General features: G+C 42.6%; 1 pseudogene; it reads right to left on the reverse strand.

Moving 5' to 3' along the window:
- Positions 1-681: 681 nt before the first annotated feature.
- On the reverse strand, positions 682-1,414 carry LOC118588263 (annotated as a pseudogene).
- Between the last annotated feature and the right edge of the window lie 20,588 nt (positions 1,415-22,002).

The raw sequence follows: 22,002 nt of genomic DNA on the forward strand, positions 1-22,002 counted from the left end.
CACCCACTTACCCACCCACCGCTCATCTATCTACCCAGAGCTAAAGCAATTCAGTTGAATGATAATGATTAGGTTCTGGATGAATGATTGCAGCCCTTCTATACTGTAGTCTTTCTCTGTCCAAGCCAGCTCTTTCTTCATTAAGGATTAGACATGGGGTTGTATTTTGTTGGTCTTATCCTCTTCTAAGAACTGTAGATACTGTTGGGCTGAGGTAAGGGCGACACTCCCTCTAATGTCTCTCTTACCTAGCATTTGTGAACGAAAATCATTTATGGTCTTATTCTCATCCAGCTAAGTGAAACAAACATCTTAGAGTGAGTAGAGATGAGATGGGCCTCCAACCTTCTTAGAGCTCACGTATGGTTCAATCATTTGGAATCTTGTGAGCCTCTCTTCCCAACTACTGAAAGCCTGAATTTTGTTTAATCTTAATGCCAACAGTGAGGTTTGGAAACAAATTACCTCCTAATAAATTTACACCAGAATAGCATACCACTGGGATATCAATCCCATGGTCTACTTTTTTTGGGGGGGGGGGGCAGGCAACCATGTATTTATTGTGTTTGGGAGGCAGAGCAAGGGAGAAACCCCAGCAGAAAGAAGACTGGGTCCAGTCTAGATTTCCTGGAGAAGGCAGGAAGGTCTCTGTTGGGCCCATCAGAGAACAGGAGAGGGGGCTCAATAGATTGTTCTCTTTGTTTCTCCATGGGACTTCCTGAGCTTCTCAAAGTTCTTCAAGATGATGTCATATAACACAACATAAGCATTGTGGATCTCCATGACCATCAGCTGGATGTCCTGGTACTCTGCCTCGTCCAGCTCATGCACCAGATGCTACGTGGGGCTGTTTGGCTGCTTTGGCTGCGGCGTCACCTCGCTCTGAGAAGTACTTAGAGATTTGAGTGTGGACGCCCTCCAGCTTGCTGTGAAGGTTCGTCATCAGCTCAAGCACCTTCTCCTGGACAGCCACTCCAAAATTATTCCCATCCTCTATCCGAAGTATCTGTAGTTGCAACCAGGTAGTGACCAGATTGAGTTGCTCAATGACATCCTTGATTTCAGGCTTTAGGCGCTGCAGAGGTCCACAATCTCTCATTGCAGTTCACTGGGCCACAGGGAGGTCCTTTGTCTTCATCTTCCCTTTTCTCCTTCTCATCCTTCTGTTCCTTCTCCTGATGTTTCTTCTGCCCTCCTTCTCTTTCTCCTTAACTGGATCAGGGACTGGGATGTCCAACAGAGCCTTCAGATTGCCCAGGTTGGCTTCATTAAGAGCTGGCTCCTTTAAGAATGCATCCAGCTCTGAGATTTTGGGAAAATAGCTCCCAAGCAGGTTTTCTGTCTTGCTACACAGGTCTTCACAAAACACATCCATCTTGGCTTGAGCTTCTGGATGGACCCTCAGTGTGGCCATGGTCAGAGTTGGGGGCTGAGCGCCACACGAAGAGCCTGAAGTGGGCAGTGGGAAGGGAAAGTGAAAGCCCATGGTCTACTTCTTAATGAGTAAAGTGTTGGCTTGCAAAAGACTGTGATCCAGTAGGGACTCAACAGTCAGGTCCCTGTGAGTGTTTCCTTCTGAAAAGCCAGATTCTTCCCATGGAAGCTTAGTGAATAATGGTTGATTAAAGAGAATGTAGAAGCTTAAATGTCTGAACTGTACCCAGATGACTCACTTGGCATCAGCTTAGGCATACCTGACCTCATGAGCTCAGTGGAAAGGTCCCAGGCTTCTGTGTAAGAAGACTGGGGAAGAGAACCATTTGATGCTGGCTAAATCACTCAACACCATTGTTAGCTAATGTAATTTCTCCATTGAAAAATGGTGTAAAAGTATCTATCAGTATTATTTAGACTTCTTTTTGTTACAGGTATTCGACCTTCATTGAAGCAAAACAAAGTTTTAGCAAAACAAAGGGCGATTTATTTTTAAATTGCTGGAGTGTCATATATAATCCAAGAATAGCAGGAATTTGGACTAGGAAAGCCATGGGGAACCAGGAAGCAACAACATCATTCATTTTTTCCATTCCTCTTTGGAGAATATCACCCTATCCTCAAGACTGGCCTCTTGGCAACTAATAATGGGCTCTGGACAGTAGGGAGGCTACTACTGAGAAACTTACCCGAGAAAGTCTTTATTTTAAAATATTTGTATGGGATTTTCTCATGCTAGTGACCCAAGGCTTACTCAGAGCTGGTTCTCATGTTAGGTGCAATATCAAGTCTGTTAGTTGCCTTGGAAGTCCTGCCTTTAAATGTGCAGGAAAAGCCACAAGATGATCTCCATGGCACCCAACTGAGCTGCTGGCTTGTGGAGAGATCTGTCCATCACTTTGGCACACAGTTTTGTGCAGCTGTGAGATTATTTTGCTGCTCATAAACAGCTGGTTGAGAGTGGGAGCTGTGGATAGCCTACAGCTGTCTTAAAAAGTGCTGCAGTGGGGGAAGTTGTGAGTTCATCTACCCTGTGTGTGTGTGTGTGGTTGCAAAGAGACTGGAGAAAGAAAGAGAGGGAAGGGGGGAGAGAAGGAAGGAAGGGTAGTGGGAAAGGAAGAGAGATTAGAGCCATAAATAATCTAATAGGTCAGTTTCAATCTTTCCAGACTCATTACTCTTGTTCATTGAGTTACAACAGGAGTCAGTGAAATTTAAACAAACAAACAAACATACAAACAAACAGCTTCTTTACTAGCTGCAAAGAGAAAAGTTATTATGTCATCAGAAGGTTACTATTTACTAGTCAATACTGTGGCTGATGTTTTCCAAGTTCCTTGGGGGGATGTTCTGATGGTGTTCCTAGGATCTTGCCCTGACTTTCCTTAGCTTCCCAGCACTGTGATTTCTGCAAATGAGATGCACAGACTCAAATGAGATGCACAGAAGGTAGGTTAGAAGACAGGCAGAGTTTATTACAGAATCATATGAGGTGCTCTCAAGGGTAGAAGGAGGCAATGATCAACTGTCAATGTGAAAACATCTCTTCCCTCAAAGGGAGTAAGAGAGTTTATTCTGGAGCCAAATAAGAGTGACCATAGCCATGGACACAGATGCAGGTTATCACAAACACCATATTCCACATGGTAACAACTTTAGGAAGATTTTTAGTTAACAAAAGAAAGTCATTAATCAAAGTACTCTTAAACATGGGTGGTCAGTCAAAACTATAATCAGAGGGGACAGTAGAATGAATGATAAATGACATGGAAGATCATAGGCAGTGCTCCAGGTTAAAGGTTTAAGTGGAGATGAAATAGAGGTGATAAGAAAGGGAAGGTTGTAAGGGTTGGATTAACAAAAACTAAGGGTGATCAAGGAAGCCTTATAGAAATTCACTAGTTTATAAGCTATTAAACAACACAATATAGGGCTGGAGAAATAGCTCAGACAAGCAGGCAAACACACATAATAAAAATAAACAAGTTTTAAATAAAATGTGGTATGTGTTTATAAAAGGAGTTTGGAAAGGCATATCCTCCGTGGATGGACAATGATCCTCCTGGAAGATATGGGTTACTAAAAGAAAATCTCTGTGTCAAGTACAAGATGCCTCCTGAAGAGTTATTGGTTTTGGAGTCCCCAGAGGCACCCAAAACAGCACAGGCTTTTGACATTGCTCTTGATTTCCCACCATAACTAAATGGCAAGACTGTATCACTGAAGACACCACTCACTTTGGATGCAGGACACAGAGAAATAAACCTCAAGTGATCAGGAAACTTTTTGTTTTTTTGAGACAGGGTTTCTCTGTGTAGCTTTGTGTCTTTTCTGGAACTCACTCTGTAGCCCAGGCTGGTCTTGAACTCACAAAGAACCACCTGCCTCTGCCTCCCGAGTGCTGGGATTAAAGGCATGTGCCACCACCACCTGGCCAAAACTCTCTTTTTTGATGGATAGCTTACATAGTGCTGTAAGATACTAGGAAGGCTGCTTGGAGAGAAAAGATGTCAGTGATCTCACCTAGCAATGCCTCATGCATACTACAGTACCAACCTGCCTGGAAAGCTGTGCCCAATGGTCCAATAGTGGCATGGCTGTTATGGGGGTAACCAACCACTTTCTGATTGAATATGAAGCCTGCAGCACAAGAGAGATTTCATGCCTGGTACTATAGACCTGGTCCAAAGCTCATGGTTGGGGAGATTGTGGGAAACTTACTGTTGTTTCTATGTTAAATAATCATGATGTCCAACCGTCTTCTCAATAAATGTGGATGATGCTTATATCCATAGATTTGTGCTAACCTCAACTTTGGTCAGAGGAACTTCTTTTTGTAGTTGGCAGTGGTTAATATAGAATCTCATTACCATCAAAGTGCCAAGCACAAGTAACTGTGAGTGCTTAGCTGTGATGTTACACCCCCCTCCCCCACACCAACATCAGGGAACACTGAAGAAGAGTGGTGGAAAAATGTGACAGATGACAGATGCTGGAAAGAGCTATGAAATGCTGACTCCTGAACATGACATAGTTTTTGCGCACAGCAACATACAGTAGCTGTGGTTACCTACACAAGACCTACACAAAATCAAGCCAATCAAAATTCCAGCTCGAATGGGAAGGAGCCCCGGGCTCCATGCTTGACAGGGAACTGTTGGCATTGAAAGTTGCTGAGGAAGAGAGTGTCACTCTTCTTTGGAGTTATGACTGCTGCTAGGTTGACCATGTCCCAGGGGTTTGGGCCATACAGGCAATACTGACTGGACTCAGGAAGTTATTAACAACAGCAACAACAAAAAGAAGACATCAAGTTTGGAGGCAGACAGGGTGAGTTGGAGGAAGGTACTGTTGATGGATGGATGTGATAAAAATATATTATATACATGTATGAAATTTTCAAAGAATAAATAAAAGTGTTTAAAAGTGAAAGATAAAAATTACATGGTACCCCTCATATATACATACATTGTGAAAATGTCAGGTAGGCAGGTTATAACAAAGCAAGGACATCCCTACTGTAGGTCCCAGATGATATCTGGTGGCATTTTTAGACTTTGTGCTGGTGGCCTATTAATACATTCCAAGCTCCTTGGAGAGTTTTGCTTTATCCAAAAATCATGTAACAGAGCAGATTAAAAAGAATTAAAGGAAGAAAACAAACAAACATAAGAAAAACCCAAACAAATAAACCCATAAAAACTGTGGAGATTGCCTAGTCAGGAAAATGATTGCTGTGCAAACGTGAGGACTTGAGTTTACCCCCAGAACCTACATAATGACAATGAGGATTTGGTGGCACATGCTTGTAATCCCAGTGCTGGGAAGGTGGAGACAGCTCCATCCCTAGGGCTTGCTGCCCAGCCATTTTAGCTGAATCACTGGGTGCCAGGCAAACAAGTTACTTTTTCTCATAAAACAGTGGAGAAAGTGACTGTGAAACACACACACACACACACACACACACACACACACACACACACACACACGGCCTATAAAAAGAGCTAGACTTTTCCAAGAGATGACCTTCCCAATTGAGCCTCAACAAAGCCCTGCTTTCTCCACCTTCCTCCTCTTCATCTAATCTACAACTACACTTTCACATGATATTTTAAATCATAAGGAGAAACAACTGTAATTATCTGTTGCACGTTACTCCAAATTCTAAGAAGAGACAATTGCAATTTTCTCTCTGTTTATTACTTATCACTATTTTTACTTGCTAAATTAGTATGTTACCAGGGACATGAGAGGTGGGACTTGAAGTTGATTATGAGGTGGTGGCTATGGATGGGGTGATTTCTGTTCTCGTTGACCTCTAATTCTGACTAACCTGTTAATTTTAACTAGCCATCTATTGACTGGACTACCTCAAACAATTCTTTGAGCCATCCTCTGTGGCCAGGGGTTGAGATCACATCACATATAGTGTCTGTAACGTGTCTACAGCTCTGGACCAGGAACAATAGGGGAGTTGCTGGATGCTGAACCTATAGTCCAAAATCCAACCACTTACACCTTATTACTTCCTGGGGTGCTGGCTTCCGGCAGCAGCAGGGCTTGAAGGGAATCCACAGAGTTGGTGTGTAATAGACCTTTTTTTTTGAGGTTGTTATGGGAAAAGATACTCACACACTCTCTTGATGGTTTCTTTCAGACCTTTTTTTTTATTCTTTTTTTTTTTTTTTGCATTCTCTATTCTTAGTTTCTCTGCTGATTTCCTTCTCTCATTCTTGATGTTTCCCTTCTAGTTCCTGCTAACTCTCTCATTCTTGATGCTTTCCTTCTAACTCATTTTAACTCCATCTTTATTCTTTCCCTTTAAGCTTGTATACCCCAGCAAAATCTCTCAGGCAATGTATAAATTACAATGTGGTTACATTCTGCTTTTCAAGTGAGTGATTACAATGAATACAAGTAAAAAAACAGCATGTTTTCCATATCCCTTACATGGTTAAACATTTTACATATTACAGATGAAAAACAAATTATCCCAAGAACCTACATACATTCATACCCAAGCAACTTGTTATAGATTAACAGAGTGTGAGCAAGCAAGAAACTCTTTTACTGGCAGGCTGCATTTTGCAGTTACAAAGAAAAGACCAATCACTTTATTACTTACCTTGAAAGGCAATCTTACAAGGAATTTTAAAGGAATCACAAACGTAAACTTTTATACATGAAAAACAGTCAGCTCTACTTTAAATCTTTAGGGTTCATACCCACTCATCAATAGATTTTTTTTTATTATTATTATCAGGAGATTGAGAGCAGAAATGGGTATAAGAAATTAATCATCACCTTTAGTCATCAACCAATCCTAGCAAGAAAGGCATGTCAGCTAGTAATAATTGGGCTGCTTTGTTATGGTTCCCTGACCTTAACAAGTTCCTCATTCAACTATGTGCCTTTCTAAAACTTTAGATTGTCTTCCTTGGTTTTTCACCTCAAAGCTATTTGACAAAAACATCTTAGTCTAACTTTAAGTTATTTTCAAAGCTTTGTTTCAGCTATGATACACCCTGGAAATCTGTGAACACATCTCCCAGCATTAAGATTAAAAGAATTTAAACTAGCTGGGCTACTGGGACTCAATTGGTTTTGTTAATCATTAACCCAAGTCATAATCTATATGGCTCCTCAATAGAAGCTCATGTGTTCTAGCTGTATGACACTTCCCTGTTTTATTTTTATCATCAAAACTCTATTTAAACTAACATTATTATTATCAATTAGAACAGCTTAGGAAGGAGTCATCTTCATATTAATCCACAGGTAAAAATGCCGTTGAATGAGATGTTTCCATGACATAAACACACTACATCCCCCCACATTCACACCATACCGGGTACCAGAGAAAGATGGCAGCGGCAAACATGTAAAGGCACAGCAGGAGCAAAAGACATTCTGGAGTCTGTGGTCTGTGACCGGCCTTGCCTATCCTAGATTCACCCATTAGGGATTCACCTCTTGGTGGGCTGGCAACCTAAAGTCAGCTACCGTTTGCTGCTCCTCTGACATGGCCACCAGCAACACCTCAGAACCAAGTCTGAGGTAAAAGTAGGGCAAAGATTTGTTTACTTTCTCCACAGTTTAACTCTTTCTGAGCACTTCTTCTAGCCTCTGCTGATAGGTAGATGTCAGGAATTCGGCAAAATGGTTGTTTCCAAGAGTCAGATGCAATTGTTTCTTGAGGAAAGCTATTGGCTATCATCACCATATTATCATTTATTCCAAGAAATAGCTAGTCTTGATAAACCCCAAGTGGACACAGAGCTAATGATCGACCTGGTAGGTTGTTCACTGGTCCTCATGATAGAAGGATAGATGTTACTATCTTCATTTTGAAAGCATGTTATTTGGAGCTCGAAGGAATAGAGTGATTAGTTCAAGGTGACTTCGGTCGCGACCATGGTATAACTTAAATTTTCTAGTGTTCAGACTAAAATCATTTTCACTGAATGGGAGGGTTCCTTTCAGGAATTCATCTTTTCATAGTTAGCTGAAGCTGTTTAACAGAACTTGCTGTTCAAATCAGGCCTGGAAAGGTTCACACATTCTGTAAAGACTGCTGGTTATGGGACAGGTATGAGGCACACATGCCTTTAGGGATCTTGCTGAGTGACGGCAGGACTAGTTCTAAAATGGGCAAGTTTAAGGTTGTTTGATTACTTTTATCCTAAGTTCTGTGGAGAAAATGTACAGGAGTATTTTGAAGTACAACAGAGAATAAGGGGAACTGATAACAGCATCATTCCCTGGACTAGTGTTCTGGACTGCAGAAGGAGGAAGCTAGCCGGTCAAGAGTGGCCATGGTGCTTTGTTTCTTGATTCCAGATACAACATGAAGAGTGCCTTCTCCAGTTCCTACCTCCATGGACGTCACTGCCATCGTGGACTGTGCCCTTGGATCGAGTCAAAAACAGACCCTTGTTTCCTGAAGTTGCTCCTGTTAGGGTGTTTTATCTCAGCAACGGGAGAAGTATCTCAGGCAGAAAATTGGTTCCTAGAAGAGAGGTTATTGTTGGGATAAACCTGACCATGTTTCTTAGGTCTCTGGAACTTGTTTGTAGAAGGAAATTGCAAGAATTTGGAACTTTGGGCTAAAAAAGTCCAAGTTGGAAGTGTTGCTGGTTTCTTGAGTCAGAGCTGAGTTCACTGTCTCCTGATAGAGAATGACCAGAGTCAGTAGAGAAAGGTCTCCTTGCAGCAAGGTGGGGGGGGGGGGAGTGTCTCCACAGGTTGTCAAATGGCATTCTGGAGCTGGCATTTTATATTCTTGGAACTGGCCAATTTGATCCTGCTAATTTCTTTTTACTTCTACTTTGTTTGTTTGTTTGTTTGTTTTGTTTGTTTTTTTGAGACAGGGTTTCTCTGTGTAACTTTGGAGTCTGTCCTGGAACTTGCTCAGGCAGGCCTCAAACTCACAGAGATCCTCTTGCCTCTGCTTCCCGAATATTGGGATTGAAGGCGTGTGCCACCACCGCCCGGTAATTCCGCTAATTTCTCGCCTAACAACCTGACTACCTTGAACAATGTGCTAACATGTAGATTGGATGAATCTGGTTAGTTAATTTGAATGTATGTGGGCAAACTGTGACTGGTGGATGGGTTGAGTAAACATGAATGAGTGGACACAGGTTCAGGAAAGCCTGGTGGTTGAGAAAAAGCCTGTCTGCTACGCCAGAGCACAAGAAATTCAAGGTCATCACATGCTATCTATCGAGTTTGAGGCCAACCTGGGCTACAGAACTGGCATAGGAGGTTCTAGGGAAAGCCCCAGACCCATAAAGCCAACTAAGAATGTCCATGTAAAGGAAAGGGCTACCCTATAACACCCATGACTCTTGTGCCTCCTAGAGGATGTGGCCAGGCTTTGTTACCGCCAGAGGCCAAGAGTCTCAGTGACTGCCTTGCAGAACCCAGAATGGTCTCTCCTCCTCACCCCATCCCCATGCTGTGGACAAAACCTGAGACCTTGAGCATGCTGGGCAAGCACTCTATCACTGAGCTGTAGCCTCAGCCCCAGAGTGGTCTCTTGACTAGGAGTCCAGAGTTTATCGATGGAAGCCAAAGGCCATCCCTTGTCCCTAATGCAATGCTGGGCTTTGACTTTAAAAAACAAAACAAAAACAAAACAGACAGAAAAAAAAAACCCTCAGGAATCTCTCTCTCAGCTACTATGTTTTGGGCAACCTTCAAAACTAACGAATTAAATAGAAATTTAATTTGTATTATGAGGCAGAGAGTAAGGTGGAGAGGGAGGTTTAGGAAAACCTTGGGCAAAGGCTCAAAATTAGCATTTGAAAGAAATTAGTTGGCAGAGTGGAAAGTTGGATACTTCCCCTGGGGCTACTAAATCTGGCTGTCCACACAGGCACAGAACGACTCCAGAGTGTCAGAAGGTGACCTCACTGAATATAACACTAAAATGTACAGTCTAGGGTAAAGAGTTAAGATTCCAAGGGGACACGTGTTATAAGGTGCTGTATATAGAACTACATGTCACAGATCATATTTGAGAAAGCTCGCACTATGCAAATGAGCCCCAAAGCCTGCATTATGTGACTCACCCCCCTCCAACTCTTTGTAGATCCTTTGTACAAATTGTTGTTTAACTAAACTTTTTCTTTGCTTCCTTCTTCTGTCTCTTAATTCACTGTCTTTGCTTCTGCTACTATCCATGTATCTTTGTTTAATTTCTTGTTCTGGGGCACAGAAACCTAGAATCAGTCTTGGGAGGTGTCCATGGAACCCCAGTACCTTCAGATATCAATCGTGAGATTTTTTTTTATGTGTATGTGTATGTGCATGTTCATGTGTGGGTGAGTACATGTGTGGAGGCCAGGTGTCAACCTTAGATGTCATTCTTCAGACACCATCCATCTTTGTGTGTATGTGTGAGCTAGGTTCTCTGTCTTAGTCACTTCTCTGCTGCTGTGATAAAATACACTAATAAATAAAAGCAGCTTGTGGAAAGGTCTATTTTAGTCTCTAGTTCTAGGTGCAGTCTATCATGGCAAGGGAGTGAAGCCTGGAGGAGCTTAGAAAGCAGAGAGCTACAAATGCATGTGCTCCCTGTTTAGGGAATGATGGTGCCCGCGGTGGGAGTCTTCCCACCACAATTAACAGGATAAAGATAATGCCCTGTAGGTATGCTCAGAGACCAGTTTCCCAGATGGTTCTAGCTCTCAGCAAGTAGACGTTTGAGATTAGTCATCACAATTGGGCCTGGAGCAGCTAAATTAGGCCAATTAGGCTAACCAGTGGGTTCCAAGGATCTGCCTGGCTCTGCTTCCCTAGCATTAGGATCACAAGTGTACATGCCTGGCTCTTTTAATGTGGGTTCTGAGGACTGAACTCATGTCACTGTGCTTCATCAGCTGAGATATCTTCATAGGCTTCAATGCCATAATATTGAAAAGTGGAGCAGATGAGACCTTCAGGAAGAATGCAGGGGACATCACCTCTTGAATGCATTAACCTATTCATAGAGGTGAATCGATGAGCTATCTTATTTCTCAATTTAATTTATTCTCTGTGTGATGTCTATTTGTGGAGTGATGTTGAGTGTCCTTCTGTGTCACTCTTCACCTTACTCCCCAGAGACAGGATCCGTCAGGAACCCAAGGCTCACCTATTTGAGATAGTCTTGCTTGCTGATCAGGGGGCTCCTGGGATCAGCCCGTCTCAGCTCACCAATGCTGGGGTTACAGGCACGTGTGGTCACTCTCAGGTTCTATATGGTGCTAGGATCTGAACTAGGTCCCCACTTTTGCATAGATTGGCTTTGCCTCTTGTTTGGACCTTTCTTACCACATAGCTCCCTGCATTCCCTGGGGTCTTTTACAGAGTACTCATCATTAAGAAGGGCTTCACCATGCAGCCTCACAATTGGAGGCTTCCAAGCCTCCAGAGCCATAAGTGAAATAAACCTTTGTACTTTATCAATTACCCAGTCTCATGAATTCTCTTATAGTAACAGAATGTAAGTTGAGAAATGTCTCAAATCTTATTTCTTAGAAAACACTCGATTCTTTTACTTGTGGCTAATTGAACCAATGCCATTTGGAGTGAAGAAATGATTAACCATGGTTTAAAAATTGATTTAACACATTCTCTATTGAATGTTGTATTTGGGCCTTCATAAGCTACAAAAGTAAGACATAGTCCGGAAATAATACCTAGCCTAAGGAGTAGAAAAAGAGAAGAAAAGCCAGTATCTCCACATAAAATTTTACTGTGATATAGATCCTACTATTATCAGATTTAAACAGAAGAGTGACTGAGATCATATTGAGAATACTAGAAAAACTTACCTTTTTTTAAAGATGTGTTAGGCCTGGAGATTTGGCTCAGCAGTTAAGAGTGCATACTGCTTATTCAGAGGACCAGAATTCAGTTCCTGGCACTCACATTGGGTGGCTCACAACTGTCTGTAACTCCAACTTCAGAGGGTCTGGTGTCCTCTTCTGGACTCTTACAGCACCTACACTCATGTGCACAACTCTTCTTCCAGTGTGTGTGTGTGTGTGTGTGTGTGTGTGTGTGTGTGTGTGTGTGTGTATTTGATTAACAAAAATCACATAAAATCTTTTTAAAAATCTATTTAGCATGAGTGAATGGATGGATGAATAAATAAAGTAATAAACGCATTTGGGGCTCCCATCATTCATTAAATTAAAGAGAGGTGGATTTGGTCTAGTTCTTAAACACTGGTGAGATTCTGTCAGGTAGACCTCATCCACAGAGGCAGGAGGAAGCTGTGGATGAAAAATTACAGAAGTTGTTTCATTTTGTCAGATTGTGAATACAAGATTGGAGCTACAACATGTAAGTGTACTGGTGGAGCCTAGTTTGCTAATTATTTTTTATTCCTCCCTCCCTGTTGAAAATGAAACTAAGTTCTGAGGGAGAGAAGAGATGGTGAAGGGAGCTGGGAGGAGTGGAGGGAGGGGAAACTGTAGTCTGGACGTACAATATGAGGGAAGAATACATTTTCGATAAAGAAAAGAAAAGTAACTCCTAAACTGGAGGTCTGACTGCACATGTTCAAATTATCACTGAACATCACTGCCTTTTTTGTTGGAAAAGGAAAAAAAATCCCTCTCAGTGTCCACAATATTACTGTTTACTCTGAAATCTGTTGTTTCTAAGAGCTGGAAGCTCTGGGTGTGGTAATTATGTGCTGATATCTGAATATCTCCTATTTTCGCAATTTAAAATGCTTTATATGCTTTGTAACAATATCATCTAAATTTTTATTATGCATTGGTGCTGAGTGTGGTGAAGAAAAATGTGCCTAAAACCCCATAATTTTGGAATGAAACTAGATGTAGCAAAACGCTCTAGGGGAGACCAGATAGGGCTTGTGACAAACTGTAATGGCCTTTTAGAAGAGCAGATAGTGAAGAAAATCAGGGATAATGGAGGCAAAAAAAATTTGAACAATACATCATGTAGGAATGACTTTGGTTTAATTTTTTTTTGAAATTAGACAAAATGACAAAAATGGGCAAATGGACAGCTACATATCTATAGGAACAATTTTGTAGTCTTTCATGTTCAAAGAGTTTGTATGCCAAATATTCCACATGTTCTGCAGCATAATGAGTCATAAGGCATGTGAGGCAAATAAATGGGTTTCTCATAGAGAAAATGGCTGGGAAGTCACTCTGTGGGAAGGAGGACACGATGGAAGATTAGTGAGAGCAGACAGGAGAAGACAGGGATGCTGGGGGAGTTTCAACACTTGGTAAGCCCTAGGGCTCTCTTGAGGTGTTCTGTCATGGTGGAGGGACCACATGGTAAAACAGAGTATAGAGGCCAGCTCCAGTCTCTTCTTCTTCATGCAAGCCACTGACGATGCCACGATGCCCTCATACATATCCCATAAGTATGTAATGCATTTTGTGCAAGGAACTTGCTTTCTTGCTTTGAATATCTTACAGCTGTAGGAAGATGTATAGTGTTTGGAGTGTTTGTTCTCTATGTTCCTCTTGTGTGACAGACTTTCCCTGGGTAGATGTGCGTGTGCATGTACACACACACACACACACACACACACACACACACACACACACGCATGACTGCTCACATTTCTAGTATGTGAACTCTTAGAGGATGCATTCACACTGTAAGAATAGATGATACCAGTCCTGAGATTGTAGGGGCTCAACAGAGTTGAGTGGTAACTGAACGGTGAATGAGAAACTCACCGGTACCTTGACAGAAGAGGCACTGCACGAGATGAACCTAGATCCTGAGACCCCAAAGAGGCGTGCTTGGGAAACCTCTGCCAAAGCGGGTTGTCCTTCAGACCCGACCACATACAGGGAGCTGGAGGTGGCAGCCTCGTGCACTTGATTCCTGGACCGTCAGGACTCTGGGAAAGCAGCTTGGCTAACAGAAATGATGAGACTTTCCTTTTTAAATACGGGTTTGTTATGACAGACCCGCACAGCTGTTTTCTGAATCAAAGATCAGTTTGTTAGACTGTTTTTACAGCCCGTGTCAGGGTAATCACTTCTGGAAAACATCTATTCTATAATTAGAAAATGAAGATTTTTGTCACTCCAATGGAGCATAATTACTTTCAGGCATCAGAGGGAGAATTTTAGGATCATCATGAGAATCCAGTGGGGTTACTCACAGTGGTATTTTTTTTTCTTTTCATTTCTTCTTAAATAACTGGAAGAGTAAAGGAAAAATCCATACTTATTTGCATCTTGTAGGATGTAATAGAATGAATCAAAACACTGAAAACTATATGAACTTGCTGCTACAAATAATTCCATTAAGTTCAGCTACAAAGCAATTTCATTCTGAAAAGGAATGAGGGAGTACCCAAGGCCTCTTCTGGGAAGTTCAGTCAGTACTGGGGAGCCTCCTCGCTTCTCCCAGCTTTATGTGGCCTGGTAGCTCTTTCTCATTGGTGACAAGACAGCTTGTCTCCATCTCCATGTTCACAGTGTCATCCTCCCTTTGTGAGGTCAGTATCTAAATTTCCCTGTCCTTATAATCATCATACTAGGACCTCCACAATTCAGCACAACCCTGTGTCAAGTTTTTATCTGTAAAGGCCTTACTTCTAAACAGAGTTACATTCACAGGAATGGCTCCATCCAGTGCAGTGGTCTCACAGTTTCCTGAAGCTCAAACACTCCATGGGGAGTTCAGCATCTACCATGGAATGCATTCTTCATTCAAGGACTCAGTGGCTGGTACCTGCCCTCATTCCAGCTGCCCACGCCTTAAGGCCAGGAGCCATGGTTAACTCTTTCAATACTTCCCGTATCTAAGCCAATGTCAAGTTCTGCAAATGGACTTACATGTCTGCCTGAGCATCCAGCCCGAAATCCATTGCCAAGGTGATGCCATCTCTCTTCCAGATGTCTGCATGAGTCTCACATTTGGTTCTGATTTTGCCTTGGAAGCAGAGTCATCTCAGGACTGTCCTCACCACCCATTCTCTTGCTCAGACCACTGCCTGACACAGTGACTGAGACCCTCAGTGAAGACATGTGGCAGAAGTAGCCACAGGGAGAGGGGACAGCAAGTTTCTTGGTCTTAGATGTGGCAGTGTCCTGTGATATCCCATCTGCCTACTACCAAGGTCACCACAGCTAATTTCCACATATACCTACAGTCTCCTGTGTCTGAGTGCAGAACCAGCCCCACACATCAGAGAGCGAAAACTCCCACCAAAGTGCTCAGATTCCTATTCCTACTGAAATGCTTGACACCATCCCCATTGAAGACAATGATGCTGAATCCAGTGTGTGGCAGGTGAACCCTGAACTGTATAGCCTGTTCTCTCCCACTTTAGACAAAGGGACCTTTGAGTTTGCTCCTTGCTTCCTGAATTATCTGGCAAAGGACCATGCTGGAGTGTGCCAGGTTCTTATTTCATCCTGGAAACAATCACTAATTTTGCTGCCCATAATAACCCCTTTTGTGGTCAACCTGCCTCTAGCTTGGAAGATAGATGTCCTGAACTCTGAAGCACATGATCTGAGCTCTCAGTTGTGATTGCATCATCACCCCTATGCCTTCTGGGTAAAGAAGACTCTTAGATGTTAACATGGAAGTAGAGGTGTGAGTAAATGCAGGTGTGTCTTACTTTGTATAGTCAAGCCTTAAGTAGGGGCTGGAGAGATGGCTCAGCAGTAAAGAACATGTACTGGTTTTGAGTTTGGTTCCTAGCCCCCACGTCAGGTAGCCCACAACCACTCACAACTCTAGCTTCAGGAAATTCAATGTGCTCCTCTGGCTTTTGCAGGCACACCTGTGTGCAAACACCAATACACAGATAAACACATCTACATGTAATTAAAAATAAAATCTCTCGAACAACTGTCATTAACAGTATGTTCTGTGACTCACGCTATTATAAGGACGGCAATAATAACCAAAAATACCTACTGGAGAGGGAAGGTGGTCCTGTACAATTTAACAGGGCTATAAAACATCATATACAGATAGACCCTTAAAAGAGAGATAAATCAGGGGGAGGAATGGAATAATGGGGCATTGTTCCCAATGTGGTATTCAGGGAACCTTCCTGAACAGGTGACATTTGAGAAGACACCTGAAGGAAGTGAGGGAGGGAGCCCTGTTTCTATTCTAAGAAAGGGGGAGGGGGCAGCCAGTGCAAAGACCTGAGGCAGGAAGAAAGTCCAGGCTGTGCCAGGAGAGCTGTAGCACACGGAAAGGGAGAGGAAGAGTCAGAGGAGTAGGTGCACAGTCAACCAAGGGGGCTCAGCAGGCCATAGAAGGGTTTTGTGCTTGGTTGTTGCTGTTATTGTATGTATGTACATGTGCCTGTGGGTGTATGTGTGTAACAAACACATACATGTATGTGGGCACACATGTGGAGACCAGAAGAGGACCTTGAGTGTCTTTCTCTATTACTTTCTTGCCTCCTTGCCTTAAGACAAGGTCTCTCACTGAACTGGAAGCTTCCCATTTTGTTTTGAATGTCTAGCCATCAAACACTCCAGATCTGCCTGTTTCTACCCACCAATGATGGTGTTACAGGCATACAAAGCCATGGGCAAGATTTTACACAGGTGTTGGAGATTCCAACTCAGTTCCTTATGCTTGCAGAGTGCATGCCCTTTCCCATCTCTCTAACCATGGTGATATTTTATTTGTGCTTTAACAAATAAAACTTATCTGGAGATCAGAGAACAGAGCAAGCCACCAAATTAGACATAAAGTTCAGGCAGTGGTGGCACACACCTTTAATCCTATCACTCGGGAGGCAGAGATCTGTCTGGATCTCTGTGAGTTCAAAGCCAAACAGGGAACAGAGCCAGGCATGATGATACACACCTTTAATCCCAGCAGTAATTAACCAGAGAGGTCTGTAGGTCTGTACAGACAGACAGGAAGTAACAGAGCTGACAGAAAGAGGAAGTGATGTAGCTGGGCAAGTAGAGGAAGTGAGATGGCAAGGCACGAAAAGGACATAGGCATGAGTATATAGAAGCTCTCTTTAGAGGCTGAGGAGTTGGTGAGGTGAGGTTGGCTGCGGCTTATCCTATTCCTCTGATCTCTCAGTTTTCACCCCAATATCTGGCTCCAGATTTTTTTTTAATTAATAATACCGGTTAGCAAGTTATCTTACACCTAACCCTTATGAAGGGCTTTGGAATTTCTTCTTAAGAAGCTGGGAAGCCATTGGATAATTCTGAGGAAATGTCTGTCTAGTATATGATAGAGAGGATACCAAGAGGGAAACAACATAGAGACTGGCAAGAAAGCAACTGAAATAAGTCTAATACTAAAAACCAGCTCTAAAAAAGGAAAATCATTTACCACCAACTAGTGTTTTTGAAGAAAGTTTCCAATAAATCTTTTTATAAAGTGAAAACCTTTTTTTCTCAACATGTAACAGATTAGGCACTTGCCAAGCAAGGTTTGTTTGCAACTTTCAGTATTCACTCATTCAATCCCCACAACAGCCAAAGAAGGGACTTTTATGAGTATAAGTGTTTTGGCTTGCATGTGTGTATGAGTGTATTGCTTGCATGTGTGTATGTGCCTGTGTGCATGAAGTGCCCTCAGAGGCCAGAAGAGGGCATTGGATCACCTAGAACTGGAGTTACAGACAGTTGTGAGCTGCCATGTGGATGCTGGGACTAAAATCTGGACCCTCTGCAAGATCAGTCAGTGCTCTTAACCACTAAGCCATTTCTCAAGTCTAAGAATGAAACCTTTGATAGCAGCATTTAACAAGAATGGAGAGATCTACGTGAACAACCCAGACAACAGTGGGAGTAATGAAGGGCAAGGTTTGAGGGAAAGAAAGCTAAGGGGAGCAGGAGATCCCAGCTAGATCAAGAACAGAAAGGGAGAACAAGGAATAGCAGACCATGATAAATGAAGACCACATGAGAACAGGAATAGGCAGAGTGCTGGAGAGGTCCCCAGAAGTCCACAATGATATATCCTCTGTAGACTGCTGGCAATGGTCGAGAGAAAGCCTGATCTGACCTAGTCTGGTGATCAGATGGCCAAACACCCTAACAGTCATGCTGGAACTCTCATCCAGTAACTGATGGAAGTGGATGCAGAGATCCTCAGCCAGGCCGCAGGTGGAGCTCCAGGAGTCCAATTGTCGAGAAAGACTGTAAGAGTGTGAGTTGTTGAGACCAAGATTGGAAAAAGCACAGGGACAAATAGCCAAACAAATGGAAGCACATGAATTATGAACCAAGGGCTGTAGAGCCCCCAGCTGGATCAGGCCCTCTGGATAAGTGAGACAATTGAATAGCTTGAACTGTTTGGGAGGCACCCAGTCTGTGGGACCAGGACCTGTCCTTAGTGCATGAGCTGGCTGTTTGGAACCTTGGGCTTACACAGGGACACTTTGCTCAGCCTGGAAGGAGGGGACTGGACTTGCCTGTACTGAATCCACCAGGTTTAAATGAATCCCCAGGGGAGTCTTGGCCCTGGAGGAGATGGGAATGGAGGGGAGGGGATGGGGGGAAGGTGGTGGTGGGGTCAGGAGGGGGGAGGACAGGGGAACCCATGGCTGATGTGTAAAATTAAAACACAAATATAATAAAAAAAAGGGGGGGGCAAAAAAGAAAAAAATCTTCAGAAGATTGTAAGAGTCAGAGGGGAAGGAGAAGACCAAGGAAACACGACCCTCTAAACAACATGGTTAGAGTTTGTATGAACTCCTGGAGGCTGAAGCAATCAGTACAGGGCCCAAGGGTCTGCACCAGGGCCCTGCGCATACATTATGTCTTTCACTTTAGTCTTTTTATGGGATATCTGAGTGTGTGAATGAGTAGGTCTCTGATTCTTTTGTCTTCTCTTGGGCTCTTTTCCTTCTATTTGTCTGTCTTGTCCCACTCTGATGTGTTAGTTTTTGTTTTATCTTACTATATTACATTGTATTTTACTATTGTCCCTTAGAATCCTGTTTGTTTTGTAGTGAGAGACAGGAGGGGAGTGAATCCAGATGGGAGTGGGGGTGGGGAAGAACTGGGAGGAGTAGAGGTAGGAGAAACTGTAATCAGTATATATTATGTGAGAAAAAAAAATCTATTTTCACTAAAAGGAAAAATGAGAAGTTACTGGAAAAAAATCTTTTTAAAAGCTAAATACGTCTACATACATTTTGAAGAAACTCTCCTACTTGACTGGGCACTTGTGCTGGCTGCTTTTATGTCAACTAGACACAGCTATAGTTATATCTGAGAGGAGGGAGCCTCAGATGAGAAAATGCCTCCAGACATTTGGCTGTGAGCAGACACACATATAAGGCATTTTCTTAATTGGTGAACAGTGTGGGAGATCCCAGTCCCCTGTGGGTGGGAGCACCTTTGGGCTGGTGGTTCTGGGTTCTTTATAAAAAGCAGGCTGAACAATCCATGAAGAGCAAACCAGTACACTGTATCCCTCCACGGCCTCTGCATCAGGCTCTACCCTCCAGGTTCCTACTCTGACTTCCTTTAATGGTGGACTATGACGTAGAAGTGTAAGCCAAATAAACCCTTTCTTCCCCAGCTTAAAAAAAAAAAAAGAATGGAGAAATGGAGAAGGTAGATAAGTTGTCCCAACTTGTGAAGCTGCTAAGTGGGAGAGCCAGGATTTTAATGATGCAGGGAGAGCCAATATGAAGGTACCTGACCTCTGCTCTAAGTTGCACTTACATCATTGACTTATCTGTGCTATTTGAGCTATTGGTATTATTATCTCCATGTTGTATTGGAAAACTGAGGTTAGAAAAGTTAAATGCCCCCCCCCCCCAAAGATTCTTTAACTACAACATCAAATGCAAACGATGAAAGAACAAATTAAAACCTTGTGCTGGGCTGAGCATGTAATTCCACTGGTAGACTGCTAGCCTGTATGAAACCTCAAGTTTCATTCCCCAAATCTCATAATCTTGGCATGGTGATACACAACTTTAATCCCAGAGCTAAGGAGGTGCAGGCAGGAAGGTCAGAAGTTCAATCATCACAAGCTAGGTTTGATTCCTAGCACCAAAAGACCTTAGGATCAGGTAATCGTGCTGTCTTTTGCTTGCCCATCAGCCTTAGGCTGCCCAATGGCTGCCCGTTCTCTTTGTTCCTTCTTTCCATACTTCTATTTCCTTTCACTTACTTAGCCTTTCTTCTTTTTCCCACTCCATCCATGTTTATTTGTCTTCTCCAGAATTTCCAGGTATTACCCTCAAGTTCCCCTACATCCCTTATCTCCCTACAGACTGTATTTATGTGCTTATACTTACCCAATTAGAAAATTTCCCCAGTTATCTATTGGACTCTAATCAGTTCCATATTTCACAGGGAACTTAAACACAGCACACATAAGACAGAACTCTTCATTGTTTTCTTCAAATATAGTCTTTACTTATTTCCATGTTTTGAAATATGAAGTACAATTTATGCACACATTTGTCATTCAACTAGTTAGTATATTAACCTAATCAAGCCTTATTTCTAGACATTTCACTCTAATATGAAGGACGGCACTTGCATGGGATCTAACGCAGGGGAGTGTCTGGTTAGCCATGTCAGAATTGCTCACTTCAAAGAATTACTCTCCAGGTCTCTGTTGTCCAGACTTTGGTCAAACCCTGAGACTCTGCTAAGAAGCATGGCAATATTTGACGTGTGTTCACTGGTGAAAGGAATTGCTTCTTGATTTGCCTTGATGATCTAATAACTTAATAAAATACTATTTTATTAATCTACATTTTACCATGTGGCTTTTTACCTTTCTTTCATTCTATATGTCTGACTCCCTCCATGTCTCATTGGTGTCCCCACCTGTCTTCTTCCCAGAGTCCTCTCTGTTCCCGGGTATCCCATCTAACTTCTTCCTGCCTAGCTATTGGCCATTCAACTCTTTATTAAACTAATCAGAAGGCATCTTGGCAGAGACATCTTCACAGTGTAAGCAAATATTCCTCAACAGATCTTGTTGGAGGAAGTGTGTCACTGGGGGTGGGCTTTGAGGTTTAAAAAAAGCCCATACCAAGCCCAGAGTTTCTCATTTCCTGTTGCATGTGGATCTGAATGTAGAACTCTCAGCAGCTTCTCCAGCAATATGTCTGCCAGTGTTTCACCATGCTCCTTGTCATGATGACAATTGACTAGACCTCTGAAACTGTAAGCAAGCCCAAATTAAATAATTTATTTTATAAGAGTTTCTATGGTTACAATGTCTCTTCATAGCAATAGGACACTAACTAAGACAGTACCTTTATGAATGACAGAAATTTATTTCTCACAGTTCTGGAGACTAAAAGCATGAGATGAGGTTGGGGTCTGGTGAAGGTCATTAAAGCTGCAGCCAACCAGGGAGTTTCTCCTCTAGACAACTCTCATCACTGTGGCAAAATACCTGCAAAATCAACATTTTGAGGAAAGAAGGGCTCATTTTGGCTCACAGTTTTAGAGTGTAGTCCATCATTGTTGGGGAGGCAGAGCAGCAGCATGAGGTAGCAGATCACACGACACCAATGGTCAGGAATCTGAGAGAGATAAATGCTGACACTCAGCTTGCTCAGTGTGCGACCCTGGCTTGTGGAATGGTGTAGCCCACTTTAAGAGTGGGTCTTTTCTGCTCTGTTGAAAATTTCTGGAAATACTCTCACAGAAACCCAGAATGTGTTTCTATGGTAAGTCTAAATCGCATCAAGGAGACAATGAAGTTAGACCATCACAGACACTCTACCCACTCGTGAGGTCTCTCTAGTCTCACAAACTAGTTACTTCTCAAAGACTCCACCTACTAACTTTATCACACTGGGGATTAGGGTGATGACCTATGAAATTCAAGATACAAATACATGATTAATTGCACCATTTTCTCCTGAAGCTTATAAATATATTGTTTGTAGTTCCAGGAGGCAAAGAAAGATTTCCCATCTGGAAGTAAAAGAGATGAAGGAAAGGAAAGAGAAGAAAAGAGAAGGGATAAGAGGGGAGGGGAGGAGAGAGGAAGGGGAGGGAAGTATGATTTTGATCAATCAGAAAAGCAGCACACCATCCTGAAGGCTGTAGCTGTTTGCTTTGTAGGTGTGAGACCCTCCACCTT

Source organism: Onychomys torridus, chromosome 8 (genome assembly GCF_903995425.1).
Source record: "Onychomys torridus chromosome 8, mOncTor1.1, whole genome shotgun sequence".
NCBI classification, from domain to species: Eukaryota; Metazoa; Chordata; class Mammalia; order Rodentia; family Cricetidae; genus Onychomys; species Onychomys torridus.